The following is a 22,587-nucleotide window of genomic DNA, read 5'->3' as shown; positions in this document are numbered from 1 at the left end:
GGGGGTTACCCATATATCCGAGAGATGTTTCCCACGAGATAAGTAAAGTATTGATATTTAGGTTTATATCTCGAAAACAATCTACTAAGCGTGTAAAAATCTACTAGCATATCATCAGTGAGACCGTTTATCACATTAAAACATTCCATTTCTTTAGCGTACTGTGATTGTCTACTGATGTACTATCATTTCCTCTTTTTACACAAAAACTCTTTTTCATTTTCTCATGTTTTTGGATTTTAGATTTCATCATGTTTTTGGCTTTTTCAAATTTTCAAATGTTTTTGTATTTTCTGAAATATACTTACTCCCCCTAAAATGCAAAATCATTTAATGAAAATTTGACAAACCGACATGGATAGCTTTGCCTCGCCATCCATTTTCTGCTTAATGTGTACCAAATTTCATGAAAAACAGTAAATACCCCCATGATTTACAACACAATGATCTTTTACAGTTTGAAAACAATTTTTCAATCTTGTGAAATTAATCATGTTTGTTCCGCCGTGAGGGTTTCGGCATATTCAAGTAACATATTTTTGAATTTTTTGGATTTTTTGACTAAATTTAAAAACAAACATATTTTTTATTTTTTTTTAAATTTTTGACAAAAATAAATACATATTTTTGATTTTTAAATTTTTAAATTTTTAGGGTTTTTTAAAATATTGTTTATTTATGTACAGAAATCAAACAAAGTTTCTGTTTCAACCAACACAGGGTTCAGCAGCCTCTTCCTCCTCTTGTTGTGCCAGGCTGCTCCGTTTTCCATTTTCACAGTCTTCGATTTTGTTGAGCACCTGCACATTTAAAGTATTCAATTACTTGAACAATTTAGCCCAGGTCTGTTTGACCTTAGGCATTTCAACACAATAAACTTCATTTAATGTCGGAAAGTCTTTGTCATCTTTCACAAATATCTTATCAATTTTGACTCCAACTTTTTCATCAACTTTTGAAATTAATGGTTTCTTAACAGACCAAGTTTGACCTTTAGGAGTACCTCTTTTGTAAAAATGTGACTCTTTTTTAATATTTTGATTTTGAACAACAACTTTTGGTTTCCAAAACTCTTGGGGTTTTGTCATATCAACTGTTCTTTGCCGACTTTGAGTTGTTCTGAATCTGGGTATGTGAGAATTCCAGGTCTGTCTTGAAACGAACCTATTCGGGTTTGATTACCAATTTTGATTCAAAGCAAACTTGTTTGTGTTATACCTCCAAGTTTGTTTAGAATCAAATCTGGTTGACCTTTGTTTCACATCCTCAGATTTTTGTTTCCAAAATTTCCAGACTTCTTTTTCACAACATCAACAGGTTTCAGATTTAGACACTTGCATGCAAGATGTCCAATTTGATCACATTTAAAACATGTTCTCTTGGATACATCTTTGACCTGTGGTTGTTGCCTTTTCTTTTGAGCTAAGAACTCGTCATTAGACTGTCGTCTAAATTGGAGTTCTTTCTCTTCTTCTGAACTTGTTCCATGAACAAAATTCATCTTTGCCTGATAATTTGGCATTTCATTTTTCTTCCAATTCTGTTTCTTTTTATAACCCAACCCAGCCTTCATGTTTTTCTTCTTGTAACAAGGTTTGTTATAAAAAGTTTTGTGACCTTTTCCAGCAAATTTTGAAATCTCAGACTTTTCAATCTCAACCATCTTGAAAACATTGTCAATCTTTTCTTTTCTGAAATCACATTCTGAATCGGGAATACAATATCTAAGAATAATTTGTCTGATCCAATCATGGTATAAACCAATCCTTTTGAATCATCATTCAAGTTTTTCTCAGATTTTGAGTTTTTCAGATATTCTTCATGAAAACTACCTTCATTTCCATCCTATGATTTAGATTTACCTTTTTCAACCGACTCTTCTTTCAATACACTTTCAACAACCTTACCTACCACCTCTGAATCACTAGAATCATCATATTTGAAATAGGTTATGTCAATGTTGTCTGGCAATTGATCTACCATGTTGAAAGCTTTTTCGACCTTTTCATCATCATAAAATACGAACTTTTCCGGTGGTGGAACTTGATGAAACTCTGAGCCAATACCCTTTTTGTTTTGTTCAGAATCTATACCATCCGGTTTTTTTGTTGAAAATTCTTTCAAGCACATATGATGATGCATGATAACTTTTTAATTTGTTATTATCCTGTTCTAAATTAGCAATCTGACGCTTTAGCTTAGCAACATCCTCAAGATAAGAATTTACAACTTGTTGTTTTATTTCATACTATCGCTTAAGCTCATTAGATGTTTCAGAACAGTAATTCAATCTTGATTGAACAAATTTCATTTCACTTTTCACCTTTTCATAAGACTCTTTTGTAATATGATAAGCCAATTTTATTGAATCATATTCTTTTTTCATTTCTTAACAAACATTTTCCTTTTGAGAACATTCTTCGGTTATTTTCAAAACTTTTTCTTTCAAATTTTCATTTTCTTTTTCTAAATTTTTACATTTTTCTGAAAGCTTTTCATCATTTTCTTTTAAAATCTTTTCCTTTTCAAGCATTTCTTTATATTTAATTTTGAAAACTTCTTCTATTTTGGTGAATTCAAGATCTCTTGTTCAGAATTTTTCGTCTTTTTCAGTACAAGCACTACACGTTTCCATGCATTTCTTGCACTGTTCAACAGTTTCATTTAAGACTTCAGAATCAGAATTTACCTCAGTGATTGGCACCTCGGTGTTTGCTGCAACTTCTGATTGATCAGCATCTTCCTTTTTCTCATCACCATCACCATCATCACTCTTCACTTCTTCCGAACTTTCTAGCTTCTCCTCAGCTTCTTCAAATTGCTGTTCTTCTGTAACAGCTTCTTTCATAACAACTTTTTCTTCTACCTTTACTTCCTCAGCATTTTTCACATTTTCAACTATTATCTCCTCAGTGATCTTCTTCAAATCACTCACCATCACATCAACATTTTTCTTCATCCTCTCTTCATCTCTCTTTCTCAGACTTGAAATCATAACATCTCTAAGATGTTTGTCAAACCTTTTCGCATACGTTTTATCTTTTCCAACATTTGTGTAGTATTCGACAGACAGAGGAATTTCCAAAAGAACATCATCAAACACTATATCCTTCTTGGGAACAACAGGTTCACCATTTCTGTAGACATAGCACTCTCGCTTCTTGTCCCATCTTTTGTTGATGACAACACTCTCATAATCTTCTTGCATTTCATCCATTCTGTTCCAAGCAAAGTTTCTTTCTCTATATGTTTTCTCACTCAGAATCTCTTCTCTAGTTTTCACCTTGATTTCAGCCATGATGTTTTCTTCTTGAATCACCTTGAATATAAACAACAAGATTAGTTCAATCACTAACAATCAACTAAATCGGACAGTTATCCAATCTAGTGAGTCAACAAAAGTCAACAAAGATAGGATGACAGTGAATCGGTTGAAGATCCGTTCAGGAGAGTATCTGATGCTTTGACCTTGAACACAACAATAAATACAATGATTAGAGTCGGGTGGTAATTCGTTCGGATTGCCACTCGATTTGTTGCACTTTGAACTTGAACAAAACAAAATTCTTTGAAACAAATTGTAACCCGATAGAGTGGGTCAAATAAAGTCAACTTTCAATGAATATATTTGTGACACTACGCAACAAAATGCTTATGTTGTTTGAATGGTTAGCTTTGTATATGAATGGGTCTGAAGATGGACTGATGTGATACATGTTGGTGCATATACGTCTGTTGTCTTCGTCTTGTATCGATTCTAGTATTAGGATTGTTAGATCAGGGCACGCTTTACGAGAAAATAGGAAGTTTTAGGTTGTGTTTAATCTGATTCCGCTTAAAATGCTGATTCCGCTTGAAAAGGACATGTGACATGTTCAAGCGAAATCAGAACTTAGTGATTCCGCTTGAACTGTAATGTGTTCATTTCAAGCGGAACCCCATCCCCTATAAATACCCTTCAAGCGTAATCACTTGTAACGATCTTGTTTTCCGGTATCGAGGTGCTGCCGAAGAGCTGTTTGACTGTAATCTATTATTCATCAATATACAAGGCAATATTAAGTGAAACAGACTGTTTTTCATGTCCGTTTCTTAGTTTCCGCCTCTGAAACGGATAAGACCTCTTCTGATTGACTCGTTTGGGTCACGAATCGATCCTACAAGTGGTATCGGAGCTCAGGAAGAAGAGTTCTTTCCAAAACAGCCTCATTTTCTGACTTCTACACCTTCTTTTTGAATAGAAAAAGTTTTAACGGTCAAATCGGCTCAATTTCTCTCAGATTGTGTAAAAATACATATTAACAAAGTCTTGAAAAAATCAGTTTAAATTTCGGATTAAAAATGGTAAAAATGGACATTCGAAGTGATTCCGCTTGAACGAACTACTGAGATTCCGCTCGAGTTTGTTTGATTCCGCTTGAAAATTTCAAGCGAAACCACTGATTCCGCTTGAGTTTGTCTGGTTCTGCTCCAAATCTGTGATTCCGCTTCAAAGTTTGCCTTGATTCCGCTCCAAACAGTTAGAATGGTATTTCGCTTGAAACTGATGTTGGATATTCCGCTTGAAGTTGTTTGGTAGTTATTTCGCTTGAAATTGAAAGCTTATTTCACTTGAAAAGCTACGTGTGATTCCGCTCCAATTGCTAATTCCGCTTGAAGTTGTGAATTGGGATTTCGCTTGAAAGGAAATTTGATATTTCGCTTGAACTTGAAGATCTTATTTCGCTTGTGAATTGGAAGTTTGTCATTTTTGAAAAACGTGTTACCAAATCATGGCTGAAGAGTTTTACAATGCATTCGCAACACCGGTTGCACCTGTTACTGCTGCTGAAACTCTGTACAATCAGAATGAGACTGGAACTTATCAGAAACCGCCAAAGCTCATGTATATTGAAGATTTTCAGGGTTGGAAAAATCGATTCGAGAACTGGGTGCAAGCGTACAAATTTGATGCATGGGGTTCTTTGTTGAAAGATTACGAGAGACCAAAGAATGAACATGGGATTGAAAAAGCTATTGTTGACTATTCAGAGAGTGACAAGTTAAAATTTACAAGTGAGAAAATGATGATCAGTATTCTGCAACAAGCGGTAAAAGAAGATATCTTTATTTTGCTCCAACATAATGGTACAGCTAGATCAATTTGGGAGGCTTTGATTCAGAAATTTAGAGGAAGTGCAGATATGATAAAAAACAAAAGAGCATTATTGAAGAAATCGTTTGATATGTCTACAACTTTTGATCATTAAACAACAAAGCAGACAATTGATAGACATTGCCATCTGGTATTGGAAATGGGAAGATTAGACATTAAGAAAGAGGATGATGAGTGGGTGGATAAACTAGTTGAGGCTTTACCACAGAATAAGTGGGGAGCTTATTTGATGATTCTGAAACTCATGAGGAAATCCGAGAGTATGAATCTGGCACAATTCATTCAGAAAATTGAAGAACAGGAGCTAGATATTCAAAAGACAGCCATCATGACAAATCCAAATGCTAAACAGGATGTCAGTTTGTACTACCGAGGGAACAAGTTTGAGGCTACCACCAGCCAAAGTCCAAAGATTAGTACTGCTTTTAGTGCTGATGGTTCGTCTAGTCCAAATGACAGCACTACAACTCATAGTGGTGGATATTCTTCATCATTCTCAAGTTTTGATCCAAACAGCACAGCATCAAGTCCTCAACAGCAGAACTCTACAAATCTGCAGTGCAATGTTACTTTAAAAATTCAAAATGGTCACAACCTGCCTCCTGAAATGGCTAAGCAACACATGGCATCTCTAGTCGCCATGTTAGAATCATATGAAAGTTTAGTTGCAGGAAGAATTGGTAATCCAATGCTTACGAAAGAAGATTATGACCAGATTGATGCCGAGGAACTTGAATTGATGGATGTTAAGTGGTGTTTAGCTAGTGCATGTAGAAGAGCTGAAAAATTTCAACAAATCACTGGCAGAGAAGGTTTTCGTGATCTGGCAAATTCGGCTTAGGTTTTGACAAGTCTAAAGTTACTTGTTTCCGTTGCAAAGGAAAAGGTCATTTTAAACGAGAGTGTAAAAATCAAGAAGCAACCGGGAATTAAGAAAAGAACAACTATTATTAGAAATCAATTTTTCATCAGATTGAGCAACAACCATCATCTTCTAGTGCCATTGACAATGGAAAGAAGAAAGCTTTAATCATTCAACAAGATGATGAAAAGGTTGCAGAGGGTTTTAGTAGGGACAAATACATACCTGGTTCAGCACTTGTTGCCCGAGTTCTGGAAGATGAAGCTAGTCAGAAAAGAATCCTGATTTTTCCAGATCTAGGAAGTGATGTTGATACTGATGATGAGGAAGAAAATCTTAACCAATGTAGAAAAAGCATTGATCCTGACAATTTTAGTTTTTTCTATGCAGATAAAGTTGAGATGTTGAATCAAAAGAAGATTGACAGATTGAAGAGAGAGCTAGAAGCAGCAAAGTTACTCGCTGATGAAAAGGCAAAAACAGAAGCTGGAGAAACAAAAGATGAAGCAGCGACTGAGAATGCAATAGAAAATGTTATTGAAGTAGAGAAAGTGGTAGAGAGAATATGTCACACCCCCAAAATCCACCTGCGGAGTATCACCGCTTGGGAGCGTGACTGACCAGGATCAAGCCACCAATCATATAGAACGATACATACAGTAAAGGTAATTATCATTTAAACCAAACCAAATCCATATGAAAGGTGTTCCAAATCATAAGTAAGTTATCATTGTTTAGCGGAAGCATATAAATAAAATCCATCGTAAATAAGTATCAAGTATCATAAGTGTTTAACAAGATAATCACGATCCAAACCCACAACGACCTGCTCCTCCCTGTGCAAGCTCCAGATACCTAACGACCTGCAAGGCATGTAACAGAGGATCAACAACTAGTTGAGCGAGTTCACAGAAAGTAAATGCGTAATAGTAAGTTCGTTTGTAACATGTGGCTCTACTGGGCCGATAGTACGTTCTATAGGTGGGGGCTTCCCATGTTGTATAACCACTAGACTACTCGTAACCATATGTGTTCTTCACAATCCGAGAACAGTAGTAAGTATAAGTTCACGTAGGTCTTACGTGAGTATCCTTCACATCCGAGGATAGTAATTAAGTATAAGTATCCTTCACAACCGAGGATAGTAATATGTATAAGTATCCTTCACATCCGAGGATAGTAATATGTATAAGTATCCTTCACAACCGAGGATAGTAAGATGTATAGGTATCCTTCACAACCGAGGATAGTAATATGTACAAGTATCCTTCACAACCGAGGATAGTAGTAAGTATATGCGTACGTAGATTGCACGTATGTATCCTGCACAACCGAGGACGATGGTATGGTAGTCTAGTAATAGTGTAAGTACAGTTCTATTCAATCACAATCCTTAAATCCCAATTCCCGTGCCCTGGGAATCCCAAGCCTTAGTAAGAGTGTGAACTCACCTTGGTTTGCTCGGTATGCTATCTACGTGCTCGTAACCAATCAATCAATCAGTCAAGGCCTATGGTAATGCATTTACACACAGTCAGTTCAAGTCATTCAGGATTCTCATCAGAGTCTTTCACAGTTCATTCTAATATCTTTACCCACTAGTATACTTAACCGAGCTAATAAACTTAACTGGATTATCATATATATAATGGCGTTACATTTCAACAAGGTTACAAGCATAGTTTAACACAGTTAACATGCGTGACAGAAACGGTACCCCCCAGTATTGGTAGGCTACGCACAATCAACACAGATCGTATACAGTTAACAGCAACTCATATCATATACACTTAACAACTCAGATCATATACACTTAACAACTTGACAATCAAATATGATTAGCATTAGAAGATTGGGCCTTGTGTCCATACAAAAATCAGGCCTTTAGCTAAACCATGAAAGTCAGACAAGGGCATCCCTTACTACCAAGACTCGGACTAGGTATGGCATAGCATTAACATTCGGGCCATGGGGGATGGGGGATTAAAAGTCGGGTAGGGGGCGCATGGGTTAAAAACTCGGACACTAAGGGGGTTTTAAAAGTCGGACCAATGTGGGAGCCAAAACTCGGACCACATCAAGAGTCCTTAAACTCGGACCATGCCAATTGTGAAACTCGGACCTTGATATCACATAAAAGTCGGACAACAAGTAGGGTAAACTCGGACATAACCACAACCTCGGACATCCTTGTGCATTGATAAAAGTCGGACCAAGGCCTTAGGCCTTAAACTCGGACCATACCCCCCCCCTTTTAAACTCGGACCTCATGCACCAAAATTTAAACTCGGATAACATCATCATTGTTTAATAATTCGGACCATTTATCATCAAGTGAAACTCGGATATATCAACCATAACAAACTCGGGTAAGCTAGCACAATCCATGAAGTTCAGACCGTTTCATCAATGATAAAACTCGGATCCTTAGGCAACTTAAACTCGGATACAATGCATCATATTATAAAGGTCGGACCACCATGATAAACTCAGACACTTACATTTCTTCACAGACCTCAGACAAACATTCAATCACACGATCTTCGCATCATAACAGTTACGCATACGAACAAAACCCTAATTTTATTCATAGTGACGGCAGAAACATAACCAATTCACCCATGATCAACAATTAATCATTACAAGAACAATCTAATCGAGCATACAACTATTCATATTCGTTTCTCAACAATCATAATCCTTAAACACAGAAGCATCACATGTGAAACTAGGGTTTTCTTTCATGCATACATAATCAAGAATCAAGAATTGATGCAATTAAGAAATCAATGAACAATGATCATTTACCTTGTGTTGATTCTAGAGAAAAAAAATGTAGAAATCGAAAGTGATGAATAGCTTGCCAATGATGGTGGTGTTGATGATTGCTAGAGAAAAGTATGTGCTTGGATTTTTGTGAGAATGATTAGTGAAAAGGGGATTAGGGTTAAGTTTCTCTAAGATGTCACTAATTACTCTATGCATCCCTAAGTATCATAGTTTACACATGAACACCATCACATGACAATTTCATAATTTCACCACCAAGTTCATATATTTACCAATTCCACAATTAACAAACAACCATGCACAATCAAACAATCAAAACATACATAATTCCAGGGCAACCAATTGTGCAAATAAACGACTAGTCAAAACATGAACGTGCAATAAATGCGAAATAGAATCTTGGAAATTCGAGTTGTCACATTATCCCCAACTTAAAAGAAATTTCGTCCCGAAATTTGGTACGCACTCACGGAGGAAGCTAGGTAAGTTATATCGTTCACTGGTTTTCCTGGGGTGTCACATCATCCCCCCGTTGATTTGGAATTTCGTCCCGAAATTCAGTAGTAGTAGCTTCAGCCTCAGTAGTGGTTGCATTGGTTCCGAATAATTGGGGGTACTTTTCTGTCATCTGGTCTTCGCGTTCACAGGTGTACTCTGGGCCACGTTTGGAGTTCCAACGAACTCGAACAAGAGGGATTCTCTTGTTTTCGAGGACCTTAACATCCCGGTCTGTTATTTCACTTGGCTCCTCGACGAACTGCAACCGCTCGTCGATAGTGAGTTCCTTAAAAGGAACTATGAAGGTCTCATCTGACAGGCACTTCTTCATATTCGACACGTGGAATACATTGTGAACTGCACCGAGTTCAGCTAGTAGGTTCAGTCTGTAGGCTACTGGGCCTATTCTTTCAGTGATTTCGAACGGTCCAACATACCGTGGATTGAGTTTGCCTCGTTTACCAAATCGAACCACACCCTTCCAGGGTGAGACTTTTAATAAAACCCGGTCCCCGACCTGAAATTCCAAAGGCTTGCTACGCTTGTCCGCGTAGGCTTTCTGACGGTCGCGTGCTACCGCCATGCGTTGTCGTATCTGTGCAATCTTTTCTGTGGCGTCCACTACAATCTCTGGACCCGTGATCTGACTATCCCCCACCTCTGCCCAACAGAGAGGTGACCGGCATTTACGTCCGTACAATGCCTCGAATGGAGCGGCTTGTATGCTGGTGTGATAACTGTTATTATACGAAAACTCCACCAGAGGGAGATGCTTTTCCCAGCCGTTGCCGAAATCAATAACACATGCCCGAAGCATGTCTTCAAGAGTCTGGATCGTTCGCTCAGACTGCTCGTCCGTTTGAGGATGATATGCTGTGCTCATGTCTAAACGAGAGCCAAACGCTTTGTGCATCGCTTGCCATAGCTCTGACGTGAATCGTGCATCCCGATCCGAAATGACGGAGGTGGGCACCCCGTGCCTTGAAACAACTTCTTTAAGATAGATGTCTGCGAGGGTGGAGAACTTATCCGTTTCCTTTATAGCTAAGAAGTGTGCAGACTTGATGAGTTGATCCACGATCACCCATTTGGTATCATTCCCACGCTGGGATCTAGGTAGGCCAGTAACAAAATCCACGGAAATTTCTTCCCATTTCCACTGTGGTATCCTGGGTTGTTGCAGTAGATCTGAGGGTTTCTGGTAGTCTGTCTTGACTCTCACACAAGTCAAACATTTGCCGACGTAAGTTGTAATGTGGGCCTTCATGCTAGGCCACCAATATGTAGTTCTGATATCGTGGTACATTTTATCCGAACCTGGACGTACCGAGTAGCGAGACTTATGAGCTTCATCCATCACAAGTTCTCGTAAACTGTCGTATAGTGGGACCCAAATACGCCCCATTACATAGTAAGCACCGTCTTCCTTTTGTTCCATTCGTTGCCTTGAGCCGCGTAAAGCTTCAGCGTTGACGTTTTTGGGTTTTAATGCTTCTATCTGGGCAGTTCGTGTCTGTGCAGGAAGACTGGACTGGATAGTAAGCTGTAGCGCTCACACGCGCTTAGGTAGAGTGTCTTTCCGACTGAGGGCGTCAGCCACAACATTGGCCTTGCTTGGATGATACTTGATGGCGCATTCGTAGTCGTTCAGAAGTTCAACCCACCTTCGTTGACGCATGTTCAAATCCTTTTGCTTAAGAATATGCTCGAGACTCCTGTGATCGGTGTAAATCGTGCACTTGGTACCGTACAGGTGGTGTCGCCATATCTTAAGTGCGAAAACAACAGCTCCCAGCTCTAAATCGTGCGTCGTGTAGTTCCGTTCATGAATCTTGAGTTGCCGCGAAGCGTAAGCAATAACCTTATCCCGTTGCATCAATACGCAACCAAGACCGTGTATCGATGCGTCACAATAAACCACGAAGTCATATGTGCCCTCCGGCAATGAGAGAATAGGTGCACTGCAAAGCCTATCCTTTAGGTACTGAAAAGCGATCTCTTGGGAATCTCCCCAACGGTAGGTGACACCTTTCTGTGTCAACATTGTGAGCGGCTGCGCGATCTTGGAGAAGTCTTTAATAAATCGCTGGTAATACCCCGCCAAACCCAAGAATTGGCGTATTTCTGTCGGTGTACGCGGTGCAGGCCAGTTCCTGATCGAATCTACTTTGGATGGATCGACATGAATCCCATCCCTGTTCACCACATGGCCTAAGAAGTGGGCTTCACGAAGCCAGAAGTCGCATTTAGAAAACTTTGCGTACAATTGCTCCTTTCGAAGGAGTTCCAAGATAAGACGTAAGTGCTGCTCGTGTTCCTCCTGACTCTTGGAGTAGATCAGAATGTCGTCGATGAAGACAATGACGAACTTGTCAAGATAGGGTTTGCACACCCTGTTCATAAGATCCATGAAGACTGCAGGCGCGTTCGTAAGCCCAAATGGCATGACTAGGAACTCGTAATGGCTGCAGTGAGTTCTGAATGCTGTCTTGGAGACGTCCTCATCCCGGACTCTCAGCTGATGATAACCAGACCTTAGATCAACCTTGGAGTAGTAACTCAACCCTTGCAACTGATCGAATAAGTCGTCAATGCGTGGAAGAGGATAACGGTTCTTCACTGTGACCTTGTTCAGTTCGCGGTAATCAATTTCACATCCTGAAGGTTCCATCCTTCTTTTTCACAGATAATTGGTATCCAATAGTTCTTGTAGCTCCCCAAGGCGAAGAGATAGGTCGGATAAATCCCTTATCCAAGATTTCTTGTGGCTGCGTCGATAGTTCTTCCGATCCTGGTGGAGCTAAGCGATACGGTGCTCGAGCTATGGGTGCTGCTCCTGGAGCGAGCTCGATTTGAAATTCGTCCTGACGATGAGGCGGTAGACCAGGTAAATCTTTAGGAAACACCTGAGGAAGGTCGCGTACAACTGGATGGTCTTTCAACTTCTTTTCTTTCGCTGATGCGTCAGTAACGAGAGCCAAAATTGCGGTGTGGCCCTTCCGCAAACATTTCTGAGCCTTCCAGAAAGAGGTGATGTCAACCATAGCACCACTCTTGTCGCCTTGAACTTCGAGAGGTTCTTGACCCGAACGAGGAATGCGAACAATCTTTTCTTTGCATAGGATTTCTACTGGCTGTTGCTGCTGGCGATTCCGATTTGAAGGCCGTGGACTCCTGAATCCTTAGCTTCTGCTGTGCTCTGGTGACCACTATTCTTGCGATGCTGCTATGCTTGAGACTGAACGGTAGCCGAACCCTTGCTGGAATACCCATCCCATTTCCGCTTGTTGTCACTAGGAGTAGCGGGGGTAGCAGAAGTGGTAGCGATAGTAATAGCGCTGATACAACTAGGCAGCCTGTTCTGTTCCACTGCTTGATCCGTGAGGCGATGAGCAAGACGCTGAATGTCTTGGATATTGTCGAGGTTAGCCGATGTATCATGGCTCTGAATCTCTGAGGCTAGACCCTTGAGGTACAATTCGATACGCTTGCTTGGAGGGTCCACCATGGTTGGACACAAGATGACCAGTTCGTTCGACTGTTTCGTATAAACTTCAATTTCTGACCCCGTCATTTTCCAATGGTAGAGCTCTACTCCCAACTTGTGGATGTCGTCACGCGTGTAGTATTCTCTTATAATGCGTTCTTTGAATTCGTTCCATGGGGTGGCGTTAGCAGCTGCCAACCCTAGTATCCGTACTTGCGCGTTCCACCAGATTAACGCGATTTCTTCCAAAGTACCAGTGGCGTACTTGACCCTGCGAGTCTCAGGGCATTCACACATCCCGAATACTAACTCGAGCTTCCCAAACCAATGGAGTAGTCCCACTGCTCCTTCTGTGCCACTGAATGTGCTTGGACGACAGTTCATGAAGTTCTTGAATGTGCAGACAGGTTGCTATGCGTTCTGACCCGTTGCGTGAGAAAGATAGGTCATGGTTAAGCGCGAGAGTTGGGTCACAAGAGTAGGATCTAACATCCTAGGATAGGTTTGGAATAGCAGATTATACCTCCTGCTTGTGCGGCTGCAAGCGCCGCAGCAACTTGTTCGTTAATGAGAGCCGTCAACTGGGCTTGGGTCATGTCAACACGTCCAGACATGATCGAACAGTAAAGGTAGCGTAAGTATGAATGGTTCGCGAGTGGTGCGATGACAGAAAAGTGTAGGCATATAGGTGTTCTCAAGTAGTAACAAGTAGTGAGCAAAGTAATGTAAGCATACTACGAGCGAAGTTCTATGCAATTCTAGCATGTAGGCAATAATCATAAACCTTATTACCTAGGATGTTGAGTCTTGCACGTGGAGCGAAGCGTCGTTGTGGATCGTTGAGAGCACTGTTCTGGTTATAGTCTGGTTTTAATAAAAATGTTTTCCCCATAATAAAACCAAGTTCTCTATAACCAATGGCTCTGATACCAATCTGTCACACCCCCAAAATCCACCTGCGGAGTATCACCGCTTGGGAGCGTGACTGACCAGGATCAAGCCACCAATCATATAGAACGATACATACAGCAAAGGTAATTATCATTTAAACCAAACCAAATCCATATGAAAGGTGTTCTAAATCATAAGTAAGTTATCATTGTTTAGCGGAAGCATATAAATAAAATCCATCGTAAATAAGTATCAAGTATCATAAGTGTTTAACAAGATAATCACGATCCAAACCCACAACGACCTGCTCCTCCCTGTGCAAGCTCCAGATACCTAACGACCTGCAAGGCATGTAACAGAGGATCAACAACTAGTTGAGCGAGTTCACAGAAAGTAAATGCGTAATAGTAAGTTCGTTTGTAACATGTGGCTCTACTGGGCCGATAGTACGTTCTATAGGTGGGGGCTTCCCATGTTGTATAACCACTAGACTACTCGTAACCATATGTGTTCTTCACAATCCGAGAACAGTAGTAAGTATAAGTTCACGTAGGTCTTACGTGAGTATCCTTCACATCCGAGGATAGTAATTAAGTATAAGTATCCTTCACAACCGAGGATAGTAATATGTATAAGTATCCTTCACATCCGAGGATAGTAATATGTATAAGTATCCTTCACAACCGAGGATAGTAAGATATATAGGTATCCTTCACAACCGAGGATAGTAATATGTACAAGTATCCTTCACAACCGAGGATAGTAGTAAGTATATGTGTACGTAGATTGCACGTATGTGTCCTGCACAACCGAGGACGATGGTATGGTAGTCTAGTAATAGTGTAAGTACAGTTCTATTCAATCACAATCCTTAAATCCCAATTCTCGTGCCCTGGGAATCCCATGCCTTAGTAAGAGTGTGAACTCACCTTGGTTTGCTCGGTATGCTATCTACGTGCTCGTAACCAATCAATCAATCAGTCAAGGCCTATGGTAATGCATTTACACACAGTCAGTTCAAGTCATTCAGGATTCTCATCAGAGTCTTTCACAGTTCATTCTAATATCTTTACCCACTAGTATACTTAACCGAGCTAATAAACTTAACTGGATTATCATATATATAACGGCGTTACATTTCAACAAGGTTACAAGCATGGTTTAACACAGTTAACATGCGTGACAGAAACGGTACCCCCCCAGTATTGGTAGGCTACGCACAATCAACACAGATCGTATACAGTTAACAGCAACTCATATCATATACACTTAACAACTCAGATCATATACACTTAACAACTTGACAATCAAATATGATTAGCATTAGAAGATTGGGCCTTGTGTCCATACAAAAATCGGGCCTTTAGCTAAACCATGAAAGTCAGACAAGGGCATCCCTTACTACCAAGACTCGGACTAGGTATGGCATAGCATTAACATTCGGGCCATGGGGGATGGGGGATTAAAAGTCGGGTAGGGGGCGCATGGGTTAAAAACTCGGACACTAAGGGGGTTTTAAAAGTCGGACCAATGTGGGAGCCAAAACTCGGACCACATCAAGAGTCCTTAAACTCGGACCATGCCAATTGTGAAACTCGGACCTTGATATCACATAAAAGTTGGACAACAAGTAGGGTAAACTCGGACATAACCACAACCTCGGACATCCTTGTGCATTGATAAAAGTCGGACCAAGGCCTTAGGCCTTAAACTCGGACCATACCCCCCCCCCTTTTAAACTCGGACCTCATGCACCAACATTTAAACTCGGATAACATCATCATTGTTTAATAATTCGGACCATTTATCATCAAGTGAAACTCGGATATATCAACCATAACAAACTCGGGTAAGCTAGCACAATCCATGAAGTTCAGACCGTTTCATCAATGATAAAACTCGGATCCTTAGGCAACTTAAACTCGGATACAATGCATCATATTATAAAGGTCGGACCACCATGATAAACTCAGACACTTACATTTCTTCACAGACCTCAGACAAACATTCAATCACACAATCTTCGCATCATAACAGTTACGCATACGAACAAAACCCTAATTTTATTCATAGTGACGGCAGAAACATAACCAATTCACCCATGATTAACAATTAATCATTACAAGAACAATCTAATCGAGCATACAACTATTCATATTCGTTTCTCAACAATCATAATCCTTAAACACAGAAGCATCACATGTGAAACTAGGGTTTTCTTTCATGCATACATAATCAAGAATCAAGAATTGATGCAATTAAGAAATCAATAAACAATGATCATTTACCTTGTGTTGATTCTAGAGAAAAAAAATGTAGAAATCGAAAGTGATGAATAGCTTGCCAATGATGGTGGTGTTGATGATTGCTAGAGAAAAGTACGTGCTTGGATTTTTGTGAGAATGATTAGTGAAAAGGGGATTAGGGTTAAGTTTCTCTAAGATGTCACTAATTACTCTATGCATCCCTAAGTATCATAGTTTACACATGAACACCATCACATGACAATTTCATAATTTCACCACCAAGTTCATATATTTACCAATTCCACAATTAACAAACAACCATGCACAATCAAACAATCAAAACATACATAATTCCAGGGCAATCAATTGTGCAAATAAACGACTAGTCAAAACATGAACGTGCAATAAATGCGAAATAGAATCTTGGAAATTCGAGTTGTCACAGAATAGTTGAAGTTGAAAAAGTTGCTGAAATAGAGAAGATTGTCGAAATAGAAAAAATTGTTGAAGTGGAAAAGACTATTGAGATTGAGAAGATAGTTGAAAAAGTGGTTGAAGTTGAAAAACCATGTCTGAAATGTTCAGAATCTTGCAAAGCTTGTGAGGAGAAAGACAAGAAGATTACTGAATTAGAGAAGATTAAAGAAGATTTACTGTCTGATGTGAAGTATGTGAAGGAGTCGTATGATGTGCTGAACAGGACAGTTGATAGTCTGAAAAGGACAAATTCAGAAATCGAAAAAGCAAATGACAAAATGAGCGCAACATTAATGACAAAGCAGAGCGTCATCAATGAGTATATTGAATACTATGCTAAGCTGAAGCAGGAGTTGGAACTTGAGAAGATTGAGAGTGAAAGGATTAACCGATTACTGTTGAGTTATACTACTTGTGATTATTTGATTGATCGTGTTTATCCTACTGTTGCAGGTCTTGAGGCTTTCAAGAAGGAAAAGACGGAAGATACTGATACTGGTAAGAAACCAAGTGTCAAGTATAACAGATGTCCGCCTCCTATCTTTGAGAGTTATTCTCCCAGGAAACCAAATGAGGAGCAAGTAGACAAGGCTCTAAACATCAAATTAAAGTCTGAAATCATTGATGAATTACCAGACAATATTGATGTTACATTCACAGCGTCTGACACTGATCACGAGTCTGAGTTAGTAAAGAAAGTTGTCGATCAGGTGTTGGATGTGGATGAAGGATCAAAGTCGGAGTCTAAGTCAGATAGTTCAAGTTCGTCTGAGAAAAAGCGAATTCACCGGTTAAAAGGGTTTACAATAAGGAATTCTTGTTATCAAAATCTAATTTGAGTGATGGTTCCCTCAAAGTAGCTTATACTTTGAATGATTCAGACAAATTATATTCTGATAATGAATTTCCAATAAGAAGTGTTAAAACTGAAATGATCAAACAGGTTTTTAAATTAATAGAAATTAATATTTCGGAAATAAAAGATTTAAATCTTGATGGAAAACCTAACAAATACACTTCTTCAAGAACTCAACAAAGAGTTAATAGAAAAATGGGTTACGGTTGTGGTTATGGTTTTCAAAAGAAACCAAACCATAATGGTAATGTCAAAAAGAAAGGTCTTGGTTTTAGTACTTCAGAAAATTATAAAAATCAGAAAAATTATAAACCAAATACAAAATTTGTTGCAGGTGGAAGTTCAGAGGATGATCAGAAGAAACCTTTCTGGAAACAGTCAAACCAGGAGTTTCTTGCTGAAGTGAAGAAGAATGTGAGAAAGTTTGCTCAAAGAGTTGATAGAAGAACCTGTTTCAAATGCCAAGAAGTTGGACACATAGCTTGGAATTGCCCTAAGTCCAACTACAAAGAACAGGGAGTTTCTTCTAACTTTGTTTCAAAAAGAAAATGTGTAGATGAACAGAAACAATCAACTAAGAAACTTAAAATGAATAATTCTAATTCTGAAAAAAGTGAAAGTTCAAAACGGTTTTATATAAGAAAAGGTGATATGAACAAGCAAAAGTGGGTGGTTAAATCTGAAAGTAATTCTGACAATGAATCTGATTCCACAAAATCAGAGGAGTCTTTGGTTGAGAAAAAGATTGTGAAATCCGTTCCAGTAGTGAATGATGAGAATTTTCCTTCATTATCAAAGGAAAATTTTAAGAAGAAAGTTGGTAAGGTTGAGATCTCAAATCAATTCTTCAATGATTAAGGAGAATTTGATGTTGAGAAGGCTTTCAATGGGAAAGTCAAACATATTTTTGGAAAGATGGTAGATAGAAAGGTAAAGGGCGCAAAAGAATTTTACAAATCAAAATGTTGGTGGGATAGATGTGTACCAAAATCACCCAAGGCTGGTCAGGCTTAGGTGGACATAATGTTTGAGTAAACACCTGACTTGCCGGAGCTCCCAGGTTGGTAAGAGTGGAGCAGGAATCGGCATCTTTCTTAGTATATAATTGATTGGTTATCTTCCAAGTGGTACAGAGGTCTATTTTGTCAAAGTGATTAGTCAAGGTCATTAATTTGAACTTGATGTAGTCCTCATTCTTGTGATTAAAAATAATGTGATGAAATGAACCCCAATCTACAAGTGGTTACAACACAACTTATTTTCTAGAAAAACCATTTTGATTAAAACAAACTTAAGTGTTTTAAAATCTAAATGGGAAAATATTTTGTTGAGAGGGGGAGTTCTGATTGTTTATGCCGAGTGAATGGCAAATTGAAGTGATTCAATATTAGTTGTCATGTTTCTTGTATAGTTTGTTGTATAAAATTTGTTTCTACAAAGTGGGTCAAGAGCTCAGTTTGTTTTAAAAATCCAAAAACAGTAGAAAATTTGTAAAAAGACAAAAACATGATAAAATTCAAAACGAGTTTTGTTGTGAAAAGAGGAAATGATAGTACATCAGTGGACTATCACAACATGCTAAAGAATTGGAAAGTCGAAAATGTGATAAACGGTCTCACTGATGATGTGCCAATAGGTTTTTGCACATTTAGTAAATTGTGTCGAGATATAAACCTAAATTTAAACTTGCTTAATTCATGGGTAACATTTCTCGGATATATGGGTAACCCCGGAAATCTTTTTTGAAAGACCCCTCTTTCTGAGATACTAGGTCTTTATGCTTAGTGATATCTGGGGTATTATTCCGGGACTTCTGCTGAATGGAAATTCTGACCTAGTCCCCATATAATACTTTCTGCAAATGCTTTGAAATATAAGCTAGCCCTCAGCAAAAATGATGAAACAATAAAATTGATAATCATTGCTGTTGTAATAATGATCCTCTAAAGGGGACCCACCAAAAGTCGAACCGTCATCTTTGTGCTGAACGGAAGTTCTGACCTGAGCTCTCACGGTTTCGCATCTAACCTCTTAACAGATATCATCTAGGTATATTCACCTGTAAGACTGAATATTGGGATCTGGATACGGGAGTATATTCAAGTGGTGGGACACGCGGATAAGTTTAACTGCTTAAAACATTAATCTCGTATCTCGAAACAGTTGAACTTTGTGTGAAAATTTAAGTGGACCAATATACTGACAATTAGGTGAATCGTTTAGAACTTAAAATGTTTAAAGCTTAACTGTGTTGGTGATTTGTCTCATAAACTGATATGATCCTCTTTCACAAACTCACAAAAATATTTGTATGTAAATATTTCGTTACTGCATTTCTGTTATATAAAAATCCAAAAAAGATTTTCGGTGTGTTTTAGCATAAATTTTTGGAAAATACAAAAAGATTTTAGACAACTGATGATGAAAAGCTGATTCTCAAAATTCAGAGTGCTAAACATGACAAATAGGTTTGGGAAAGATTGTTTGAGGATGTTTGAAATGTAAATGTTATATATACAAGTGGTTTATTAGAGACTTACATGATAAATCTGTGTGTTCAGATTGTGTTTATAAGTGATTAGCATGGTCTCTATCTTTATTGTATCTTATCTTTGATGAAACTTATGTTTTGGGTAGAGTATATGCAGGTGAGTCAGGTTGAGATACCTAAACCTGTGAATATGTGAGCAGAGTAAAAGCCAGACTACGATCCCAGCACAAGTTGAGAGGGAGTCTGAAAGACAAAGAGACAGTTTCTGATCTGAGTTTGTTGATGCTGATGAACCTAAGGAATCAAGAGATCTGATCGAGAGAATTAGAATGTGATAAAAGCCAGATAGAGTTTCTCGAAGCCCAAAGACTGATAAAGACTGAAGACTTTGAAGACTCGACACTGAAGACTCGTCAACATCCGAGGGGGAGTTTGTTGGTGCATATACGTCTGTCGTCTTCGTCTTGTATCGAGTCTAGTATTAGGATTGTTAGATCAGGCCACGCTTTACGAGAAAATAGGAAGTTTTAGGTTGTGTTTAATCTGATTCCGCTTGAAATGCTGATTCCGCTTGAAAAGGACATGTGACATGTTCAAGCGAAATCAGAACTTAGTGATTCCGCTTAGACTGTAATGTGTTCATTTCAAGCGAAACCCCATCCCCTATAAATACCCTTCAAGCGTAATCACTTGTAACGATCTTGTTTTCCGGTACCGAGGTGCTACCGAAGTGCCGTTTGACTGTAATCTGTTATTCATCAATATACAAGGCAATATTAAGTGAAACAAGCTGTTTTTCATGTTCGTTTCTTAGTCTCCGCCTCTGAAACGGATAAGACCACTTCTGATTGACTCGTTTGGGTCACGAATCGATCCTACAATACACTTTTGGGCTTAGAATGATTTGGGCCTCCCTTATCACACGCTGATTGAACCTTAACTTGTATTGGGCCGGTCTATTCTAATCACATGGGCCGAGATATTGATTACAACTGTCACACTCCCAAAATCCACCATGCGGAGTACCACCGCTTGGAGGCGTGACATGACCAGGATCGAGCCACCAATCATACTGAACAACGTATTTAAGTAAATAAAGCCAACCACAATACGATTGGTGTCCAAAAGCTAGTTAACTAAGTTTCAAATTAAACAGCGGAAGCATAAACGTAAAGTCCAAAACATATGTCCATAGTTTATAAGTTAAAGTTCAAAACGCAAGTTCAACAAGTTCATAAGGATTTAAATATTAAGCACGGAACATAACAGTCCATACACTACAACGACTCCTTCCTCGTGCAAGCTCCAAGCATTTAGCGACCTATAAGGCATGTAACAACGAGTCAACAACAAAGTTAAGTGAGTTCACGTTTGGTTGTTTAGTTTTAAGTTTTTCTGAATCGTGGTTTGTATTTCGTTGGCGTAATTACCGTAGGGATTACCCCGTAGTTGAAAGTAAGATTAACCAGTTCATTCTTTATTACCCAGACCATATTTATGATTAGTGGGGGCTTCCCCATGTGAACTACTAGACCGTATGAAATCGACTACTACGCAAGTAAGTTATGCCCTACATCAGTGTCTATCATCACTGATGGTTTGCCATAGTCCATTAGTACACGCCCGTCCGACTGGCACGGTGTGAGGTTTGTTGAACCTAATAGCGCTATTAACTAATGACCCGCTCACCATTGGCCTCGGTGATTAAGTCGATATAAAATGAGGGACTTATGATAGAGTTTTGTCTAGTAAGTTTTAAGGTTGTTGTCCTACCCAAGGAGGACGAACGTACGTAGTTCTCCCAAAGAGAATACGCAGGATTAATACTGGCATCCTACCCGAGGAGGATGGCCGTACATATCCTACCTAAGTAAGATATGTAGATTCCGTTTTAATTCTTTAACCCATTCCCAAACCACCGGGAATCCCATGCCTTAGAAAGTGTGTGAACTCACCTTGGTTTGCTCGGTTAGACTCTCAAATATAGCTAACAGTCAAGGTCGGTCAATCACGTCCTAATATGATTACCAGTTAGTCATTTAGTGGTTTTCAAATAGAGCACAAAGTTCCTACACGTATCTATCACATAACATGCATTACTTTAACGGTTTATGCCCATGTAACCTCCCCATCTATTCCCATTCACAAATAAACATACGGCATTGCACATAACACTTTTATCGGCACATAACATGTTAGATCATTCACAGATAACATATTCGATAATTAGACACGCAAATCACTACTTATGTCATTTCAACTTAATTATCCGAAACTGGGCTGTTTTCGAGCATTTTAATAAAATAGTTATCTTATTTCAAAAATTCCCAACTTTTTATAGAAGATGCTAACCGACTTAAATATTATTGTGTAAAAATCTTGGGATCAGTGTTGTTGGTAAAGTCCGGTTGTTCGGTAAAGTCTGGTTGGTAAAGTCCGACTCAAATATTTATAGAAGATGCTAACCGACTCAAATATTATTGTGTAAAAATCTTGGGATCAGTGTTGTTGGTAAAGTCCGGTTGTTCGGTAAAGTCCGGTTGGTAAAGTCCGACTCAAATATTTATTGAAGATGCTAACCCACTCAAATATTATTGTGTAAAAATCTTGGGATCAGTGTTGTTGGTAAAGTCCGGTTGTTCGGTAGAGTCCGGTTGGTAAAGTCCGACTCAAATATTTATAGAAGATGCTAACCGACTCAAATACTATTGGTAAAGTCCGGTTGTTCGGTTCAGTGTTGTTCCATTAAAGTGCTTAATTAATCCGTAAAGCGTCCTATATATCTATTTTTGTAACGTTTTTAATTTTCAACACTCAGGAATACATAACGGACT

Source organism: Helianthus annuus, chromosome 1, assembly GCF_002127325.2.
Source record: "Helianthus annuus cultivar XRQ/B chromosome 1, HanXRQr2.0-SUNRISE, whole genome shotgun sequence".
Lineage (NCBI taxonomy): Eukaryota > Viridiplantae > Streptophyta > Magnoliopsida > Asterales > Asteraceae > Helianthus > Helianthus annuus.
The sequence above is the reverse complement of the archived record's forward strand: the minus strand, read 5'-3'. Positions refer to the sequence as shown.